Source organism: Polypterus senegalus, chromosome 3 (assembly GCF_016835505.1).
Source record: "Polypterus senegalus isolate Bchr_013 chromosome 3, ASM1683550v1, whole genome shotgun sequence".
NCBI lineage: Eukaryota > Metazoa > Chordata > Cladistia > Polypteriformes > Polypteridae > Polypterus > Polypterus senegalus.
In genome coordinates, this window is record NC_053156.1 from 99302872 (window position 1) to 99310828 (window position 7957).

The window sequence follows — 7957 nt, forward strand, 5'->3', positions numbered from 1 at the left end:
GCAATGTCTGACCCTATGCTCTGACCTCCAAAGGTCAATTTCCCCTTGGGGCTTAATAAAGCATATCAAATCAAAATAAGAAAAAAAAAAAAAACTTTTATTTTATATGATATCTTTCATAAAGAACACATTATAATGGTACTTATATATAATACATGTTTGTATGCTCAGATATAAATTGTTCCTCACTATCAGAGGTGCACAGGTAACATGCCATCTTGCAGTCCACAATTGAACTTCTTGACTGTTAAACAAATAAAAATATTTTTTTTAGTAGTTATCACCACCCCAAGTAAAGATGTGCCATACAACAACATAACATTCTCAAAACTGCTTATTCTGGCCACTTGGAACAGACCAGGCCTGAACAAGGCAATACTCTGTCACATTGTACTGCTTCTTACACTTATTTATTATAATCCAAGCATAGGAAGGGTTAGTGACTCACTCAGGGCCACACAGCAGCCTTACTGGCAGCCTTGTGCTTTAGAGTCCAGTGTTTTACAAGACCCCACTACTTATACTGCAGTGCCATGTCGTTAACATCAAAATCAAATATGGCATATAGTGTGTCACCCCTCACCTAGGATGCAATCTTGGCTATTACATCTTTAAAATGTTGTACAAGTAATGTAACCAGCTGATGTAAAGAAACACGTTATATGGCCTGAGTGCCTTGTTATTTACTGGAGGCAGTAGTAGTAATAGTGTCACGAATATTGTGAAATTCTTACTTGCATGTCTGACCAATAAGTAACACAAAACCACTCTTCAGTGCCAGGATATATGCCATGTACTCTTTACTCCTGTTGCCATTCTACTTCTTCAGTGATTCTCCTAGTTCTAAGCTACAAAAAGTGCTTCCATCTTGAATGCACTTTCTCCTAATTTTCATTTGTATTCCTGCATACTCGATTCAGTGTTTAATTGGAAGTATTCTGGTAGATCAGCTTTATCCCATATTAATAGCACCAATTTTTCTGCGTAATATTTATTTCAGGTGAGGGGCTACTCTTGCTAACCTATAACAACTGCTTGCTGTACACAGTTAGATTACTGCACTGAAATAGATGTACTTCATTCATCTCAAAAACAGAAACAAAGTTAATTTAAATGCTGGAGTTGCCTTTAAGCTTTATTATTTTAATTTAAGACTGTGTTCCTGATGCTTTTCTTGTTTAGGTTACTCAGCATTTTAGTTTATTGTACAAATATCACCACCTTAAAACAACACTCTCAAACCTACTTAATCCAATGCATTTCATCAGATTTGGATGAAGTGGCCATAGTTTATCCTTGCCACATTACAGAAACTCACATAAGGCCAATACAGAATGACCATGCCTCATATATTGGTGTCGATCTTAAAGAATCTGATAAGGAAACTGAAAGTACTGAAACCCTGATGCAATTCAGAAGGTTCAGGATTTCTAATTGTAATATAAATTATGTAGCGCTGTGGTGTTGGATAGGTAGATACTGTTTTATTAAACTGCCACTATAATAGTAACAAGATAATTTTCTGAAAAAAATATTTCATAAAAAATATTTTAACAGGTGGCACAGTTGTGTAGTGGATAATACTGCCGCCCCATACCTCCGGAAGACTTGGTTCAAAACTCAACTCAGTGACTGGCTATGTAGAGTTTGCAAATTTATTCCATTTCTGTAAACATTTTATACTGAGCTGGTACTGTTGCCTTCCTTACACATCCCAAAGACATGTAGTAGAGTAAGTGGCATCTCTAAACTCACTGTGCCCTGTGATGAACTGGTTTCCTGTCCTTGTCCCAGAGGCTATCAGAGATACCAACAGTTAACTAGGATTCAATGTTGATATAATATACTTAGTGTTTTTATGTTACATTTAAAAGGGGCAAACAAAATAAAAAAGTAAACAGAGTTGGCATTAGAGAAGCAACTTAGAGAAGCAAATATAAATCCATTAAGCATTCTGCTCTTATTCTTCATACTGGAATGCTACATGTTGAGCAGAGTGCAAATTCTCTAAATAGATTCTATAGTCCCCACGTCCAAACATTTCTGGTCAGTTGTTATTGTTTATACAAATAAGAGAATGCATTTAGTTGGGCTAAAATGTAAGATACCATGCCACTTAGTAAATTTCTAGTCATGGGGTGCCAGAACATATCCTGGCAGTAGTCAACAATGTATGGAGCACCAGTCCATCTCAAAGACTGCTTACACAGTTAAAGGTCCAATTTTGAATCAATAATCAATTCATGATGCAAATGATTGAAATGGGGAAAGAAAACCAGAACACCTGAAGAAAATTTCATGCAGACCCTGGGAAAACATGTAAACTCCACATATAAACGGAGTGTAGGATTTAAGCTATGGATTCTGAATCTGTGACACATCCAATTTATGAAACTGTAAAAAGTAGCCTGACTAAGCACAATGTTGAGATGGCTACTATGAATGGTCAAATAAAGTCACTTATCTCATTCAAGATTCAGTTCATTACTTATTCCATCTCTCAACGCTATTTGTAATTGTTTTTACTCGCTTTATTCTTCCACGTTTAGGCAGCTACATCTATATATGGCCTTTTTATTGTTAACAGGGGTCACTGCATAAAATCAAAATTAATATAATGCACATGAAGTTAATAACTAACACTAGTGACCTACAACCTTGTGTCTTTTCAGTACAGAATCCCTCCATTGTTAAACTTGATTAAGTCAGAGATGCTTCGGACATAGGCATCTCTTGACAGAGTGTCAGTTCATCATAGTGCGCACTCAACCCGCCATACCAAGTTAGTCCAGAGTTAACAATTGGCCTGTCCTCCATGTCTTTGGGATGTGGAAGGAAACTTGTAAAAAAAAACCATAGACATTGCAACCTTGCGTTAGCTCCATACTAGACAGTGATTCAAACACCTTGTCTCCTCGATCATCAAGGTGGCAGTGCCAAACACTCCACCACTTTGCCACCTTTTAAGTGAGCATATGCATAACACACCTAGCAACCATATTGAAATTTCTATGTGTAGCAGCACACAAGCCTGGGACCTACATTCTTATTTATACCTGGATGTATTTTAAGTTGCTTCAGTGCTCCCATGCAATTTCCCTCACTTAAATGTGTTTAAAACTGGTCACCTTGCATTGCATTCAAATTGAATAAGAAACTTGTAAACTTTGTAAGTAACTTGTAAACTTTGTATCCCAGTTTACTGAGTAATTACTACAAACGTAAAGAACAGTACGCATCAGTTATGTAACAAAAAAAAAAAAAAATCAAATAGTCTTATACAAATAAGCTTTCTTAGATTTTAATATTCCATGTGATGTACTCCATGTGAAAACCCATTTTCAACTCCAAGCCTGGTCATTCTCCTGAGTGGAATTTTGTCCAGTTTCATACATAGCAAAGATGTTCAGATTTTATTAGTGAGCAGATTTACATTTTTTTTCTGTATTAGTGAGTCTGCTAGTGTATTTTAATGGAGTCGTGTATCATACAGGGTTAGTTCCTGCCTTTCTGCTGAAACAGGCTTCCATTCTTCACCATAAGCCTATAATAGACTTATTGGGCTGAGAGAATGGTTGGATGGATAGAAACTTGTGGCCTTAAATTTCCATTGTTGACTGTTCATCCAGTATTTACCTTACCTCTAATCAGGAGATATTTAGTTTGCAAAAGACATAGCTTCAGGCAGTAAGGCTATGCTTTTGTTAGTTTTAGCACCTCATGGAAATAGAATTGTATTTTGAAGTCTGGACTGTTTTTGCAGTACTAGAGCGTCCTTCTTGTTTCATCGGTTTTCCTTCACCTGTCCAAAAACATACTTTCAGTTTGATTGAGGAAATGAGACTGCCTTATTGTATGTGAATAGTGTCTTTAGATGCTCTGAATTCTTCTCTTAGATTTCTTGCTTTTGGGATAAGTCCAGCATGTGAACAACACCATCTGTGGCTACAGAAAGTAAATGCAGTTTAAAATATCCACAAGGCACACTGTAATTATAAAAAACAACTGTTGAAATACAGGTTTTGACTTCTGTTGCCATATTTAGAAAAGGTAAATCCTACTGTTTATGGAAAATGTTTTAATTCGATTTCATGTTCATTTCCCGCTAAGGTAATAACAGCAACTGATATTATGAAATAAATATTATTTTTTTGCTCCTGCCAGGAGAATTTGAATCTGACGAATAAATTCCAATGTTGGGTAAAATTAGAGACCACTCCACCCTTCACCAATCCGCTGCTTGCCTAATGACTTGGCAGGACCTGCACAGGGCCTGACTCTGCCACAGAAGAAATAAAATATTTCAGCACAAAATAACAATTTACCAAGTGATTTTAATCATTTAGTATTTTGTGGCAGAAACATTTTTGTATCTTGTATTGTTATATAAATTCTAATGCATAATTTTAACTATATACAAGTACTTTGAAAGAACAGTTAGTTTTAAAAACACCTCCTATATAGTTTAAAACTTCACCAAAACATACTTTTAAACAGTTAATATTTTTGATCTACAGTATTGGTAAGTGCTTTCACAGAGGTGTTTTACTGAGCAGCTCTTTTCCTGTAGCAGGAAGGAGCTAATTCCACCAGTCCAGGACATCACGCACTCATTCCCACATCCATATTCACTTACACAAGACCGGAACTTCCAGTCATCTTTGCATGGGCCTATTTGGGATTTGACCATTAGGTTTACCTAGATGGAATTCTGAGTTGGGCAGATAACTAGCTGATTAAATGTATTGGAAATATATGTTAAAGTTTTATGCATAGTAAGTTAAAGCCTTAGCTATAATTACTCAATGATAGGTCAGAAGCTTGAAAGTATAACTTATGAAAAGGATTGTAGTAGACTCATCACAGGGCACAACCAGACAATACATTAACAAAAGTTTACTAAGAAGCCTATTAGAATTTTGAAGCACCCTGTATCAAGTGCACATCAATGCCAGCTATGGTCATGCTGTGTTAGGGTTCATAGAAGAGGACTCATACCTGACACCACAATGTCCACATGTCCCCCCACATCATTTGTAACTGAGATGGACACAGCGGGTGAATGAGCGACAACAACTAGGTTACATTAGCTAAAGTGCAAAGTGCATGTTTATTAAAACCAAATCCAAACAATAAAGTGCAGTTCAGATACAAATAAACATAATTAAGAAAAATAATCCTTTATAAATACCAGTGCGTTTGTAAGGATTAAAAATGAATACATTCGTTAAAATCCAAATGAGAAACTTGATTTCTGGTTGCTCTCCTCTCTCTGTCTCCCCAGCACACCTAAGCAGGTCTTCCAGCTGGCAGTGACTCCAACAGTTGTGGTCTCCCCATCCAACCTGTTCTCTTCGGCCACCATAAGTCAGCAGGGACACCCGTTGGAGTGCCATTAGTTACGCTCCCTTACAGGGCCACAAACACATTTCTTCCTCTTTTTTACCACACTTACTTGCTGCTAAACTTACCTAGTCATTTCTTTAGATGAAATTCTCTGACCATTCTTCCACTGTTCCCAGTCGTTCTTCGATTATTTCCCCCTTTTACTGCGTGGACTCTCTTTTAAAATTTTGGTGGGCACCCCAAACCGTGTGCATGCACTGCCGAATACTTCACCAACACCCCGGAGACACTTTACTTAACCACACAGTTTTTTTTTTTTTTAAACTTTGCACTGCCACAGACCTCGCCTCATGACACACTGTAAAGCACACTTGTGAGGTTTTATCTGGAATAGTGTGGGTTGTTTTGGTTTTCATGTTACAAAAGAAAAACACATAAATAAGAGAGATTGGAGTGACCACAGAAATGCTGAATAAGAGCTATTATCGAAGGAGTTGAATCTTTTCAGTGTAAACAATGAAAGGTTAAAAGGTTAGGTAAAATCATAAAACAATTAGTATTTTGGATGATCATTATCATTTAAATCATTCTTCAAGAAGAAAAATCTGTGTACTGTATTGTATTTACCCCCTTCTTTTTGACACCCATTACACACGCAACCTACCTGGAAAGAGGTCTCTTTTTGAACCGCCTTTCCCAAGGTTACTTCCATTTTTTCCCTACAAGGGTTTTTTTGGGAGTTTTTTTTTTGTCTTCTTAGAGAGTCAAGGCTGGGGGGCTGTCAAGAGGCAGGGCCTGTTAAAGCCCATTGTTGCACTTCTTGTGTGAGTTTGGGCTATACAAAAACAAATTGTATTGTATTGTATTGCATTGAATTGTACAAGGGAACAGAAATTGGTTAAATAGGATACATTTTACAAAGACTTATTTCTTCATGCATAGAACAATAGGTGCTTGGAATGAGTTACCAAGATGAATTTATATAACTTTGATATTTGATATCTGCATTATGTGCTTTGTACTTCCAGAGGAGCATTCATTGATTGACATGGCTCCTGCGCAAACAGCCCACTCCTACAACCAAAGACAAGATGAAATCTGTGCAATTTTGTTAAAGAATGTTGTAGAGTGAGACGCTGGATATGTCACATTATGCCACCGCCCTTCACAAGAGCATGGTACGGACTGCTTCCAACTCCCTAAGATTATGTAAATGAACACTACAAATTAAAATCACTGGAAAAGTTGTCTAATGTGGCATAACCTTAAGAAAACTCCTGTCTCAGATGTGTGAGTGAGCCCTAATGATTACAGCAGGTTTGCACCGAAGCTCATCACGCAGTTCATAACTATATTGTGTGGTCAGTTATCAAATGAATTCTTTGCTAGAAAATGTGAGATTATGTCTGTTACCAACTAGGAAAGGCTGTTTTTAATCACTGTACGTTATATCCTCTGAAAATAATGTGCAAGTTTACATGCTTCTTACTGTATAGGTTTTTCCTTTTATTTCAATACTTTGTTCCTTCTGTACTGTGGGCATAAAGCAGTAATATAAACATTGTGAGGCCATATTGAATGACAACATACAGTCCACATGTATGAAATAAAGTACATTATTTTATTATTTAGCACTGTGGCCTCTTCAATAAATAGATATAGGTCTGGCACCAACATCTTTTCTGCTTTTAGAAAATAATATCGCACCTTTTGTTGAACTCCAGGATTTTCAACTCCTCCTGGAAATTAATGAAACTTGACAGAAACAGGTTGTGGTTTTCCACCGGAGGCAGCTAAGATATGTAAATTATAAGTAAGCTGGATCAGAAATCACTAAAAGAAAATGCTGTTTCCAGGCAGAACGGTTATATTATAACCCCTGGAAAACTTTGCTGACGTATACAGTAGCTGTCCCAAAGTTTCCATGCAAAACTACTGGTAAACGGTTCTTTGCTGTTGAGGCTGGTATCCAGGTCAGCTCATTAAGTTCCACAAAGTAAAAGGATTTAAGTTAAAACCGACGACTGCTTCTCCGTGTCTGCTTTCAAGAAATGTAATTTTAATTGTAATTCTCCAAAAATGTTACCGGAATCATACTTTTCTAGCTTTATGTAATTCATCCATTTCCATAGAATTGATTTTCTCAATTTTTTGCATCATGTCCTTTCCAAACTCCTCATAATGACTAATAAATACCATGTTGTTTTGACCTGGATTGCTTGCAATGAGTTTTTCTATATTATTATATTTTTTTAACAAAGTTAGATTTTCCTCATACTGTATAGCACCCTGATATGTTGAATATTTTGAATAGTAAAAATATAAAATAAAGAATTGAGTGAACACAGCCAATCCGGGGGGACACCAGTACATGCTGTAAGCTGTCCTTTTATCCATTTTCCAACCCGCTATATCCTAACTACAGGGTCACAGGGGTCTGTTGGAGCCAATGCCAGTCAACACAGGGCACAAGGCTGGAAATAAACCCCGGGAAGGGTGCCAGCCCACCGCAGTGCACACACACACACACACACACCAAGCACACACTAGAGACAATTTAGGATCTCCAATGCACCTAACCTGCATGTCTTTGGACTGTGGGAGGAAACTG